Source organism: Ursus maritimus, unplaced genomic scaffold (genome assembly GCF_017311325.1).
Source record: "Ursus maritimus isolate PB19 unplaced genomic scaffold, ASM1731132v1 scaffold_44, whole genome shotgun sequence".
Lineage (NCBI taxonomy): Eukaryota > Metazoa > Chordata > Mammalia > Carnivora > Ursidae > Ursus > Ursus maritimus.
In genome coordinates, this window is record NW_024426597.1 from 174276 (window position 1) to 176212 (window position 1937).

General features: G+C 47.9%; 1 pseudogene; it reads left to right on the top strand.

The window, feature by feature from the left end:
- Positions 1-293: 293 nt before the first annotated feature.
- LOC121100631 lies at positions 294-1146 on the top strand (annotated as a pseudogene).
- The last annotated feature ends 791 nt before the right edge of the window (positions 1147-1937 follow it).

Consider the following 1937-nt stretch of genomic DNA (forward strand, 5'->3'; position numbering starts at 1 on the left):
AGACACTGAAATGTTAGAATATCCACCTGCACTTACTTTAAGTAACTGAGGCTCTCCTTACTTTAAGTAACTCTGGAGCAGGTAACATCATCCTGTCCCCATTACACCAGGGGTTCAACATTTCCCACGAGCCTGCCCTATGTGTCCTCGCTGTTTCAGGGGCAGGAGGTCGTCCTTGGACACTGGGGCTCATTCTAAACCTGCATGTGTTCTTGGACAAGTCACAGATCTTCTAAAATTCTAGGTGTAGGTTTATGATTCCTTGTGGGACAACATGACACCTATCCTGCAGGATTTGTGTGAGTATGTACAAATGAAGTCGCACAAGGAGGCTATGTACATACATGAAAGTTATATAATGAAAAGTCATATTTTTTTTCAAAAGTGGTCAACACCACCAAAACAAAGGCAGTCACATCTGCTCTGGTTACTGGCCTCTATGTCAGCATAGATCCCAAGCTGAATATATAGTCAGAGGTCATGCAAATAGGGCCCTCCCTCTGCTGATTAAAACAGCCCAACCCTGACTCTGCAGCTGGGAGAGGAGCCCCAGACCCAGGGTTTCCAGGTGTTCCAATCAGTAATCAGGACAGAACACAGAGAGCTCACCATGGACTTGGTGCTCGGCTGGGTTTTCCTTGTTGCTCTTTTAAAAGGTAACTCATGCTGAACAAGAGACATGGAGTGTGTGAGTGGATCTGAGGGAGACAAACAGTGGGTGTGTGACAGTTTCCTGACCAGGATGTCTTGTGTCTGCAGGTGTCCAGTGTGAGGTGCAGCTGGTGGAGTCTGGGGGAGACCTGGTGAAGCCTGGGGGTCCCTGAGACTCTCCTGTGCAGCCTCTGGATTCACCTTCAGTAGTTACTACATGAACTGGGTCCGCCAGGCTCCAGGGAAGGGGCTGCAGTGGGTCGCATACAGCAGTAGTGGTGGTAGCACAACTCACGCAGACTCCGTGGAAGGGCCGATTCACCATCTCCAGAGACAATGGCAAGAACACGCTGTACCTGCAGATGAACAGCCTGAAAGCCGAAGACACGGCCGTGTATTACTGTGCAAGTGACACAGTGAGGGGACATCAGTGTGAGCCCAGACACAAACCTCACTGTAGAAGGGGATCTGGACCAGCAGGGGGTGCACACTAGTCACCAGTTCTGTCCATAAGCCCCAGGAGCAGCTGCAGATGGGGAGGTTGGCAGGTTTCCTGTCAGGTCTGGGCTTCCTCTCCATAGAGCAGTTGCCCCCAGGGACCCTCTCTGGACACATGATTCTATGCTCACCTCTTCACTCTCTGACTTAGAAAATTTTTCTAACGTGAAAGCAGATATAGTAAAAACCACAAAAAACAGAGTCACTCACAATGGTTATTCCTGTCCCTAAATATCAATGAATTACAAATATCCTGGTGCTCACATCTGAACCTTCACAGGAATCCCAGCTATACTCACTATGCATCACAGGACCACCCAGCTCAACGTGCAAACATCCTAGAAGCAGCATTAAGTGCGTGCTGGACATGAGGCTCCAGAGGCATCGACAATGCAAAGCAAGTGCAGAATGTGTCTTGGTGGGGGTCACTGTCATAAACCAAATCACAGCATCAATGTTAGTGACAACGTGGGAAAGCAGTGGACACCTTCCTGGTGTTGTGTGGATGTAGAATCTGAAGATCTCTCCCTCTCTCTCTCTCTCTCTCTCTTTCTCACACACACACGCACGCACACACACACTGACTACACAAGGGTATAAAACCTTTAACACGTTCACCTGATTTCTCTAGGAAATGTGGTCCTACAACAGAAATACACAGATACAGGAAGAACTCAAGAAGCAAGAATAATCTGAGATAAGCAACTGAAATTTACACCTAAAGGACCTAGAGAAACTACAACTGAAGCCTAATACAGCTGAAGGAAGGAAATAAAGATTGGAGAAGA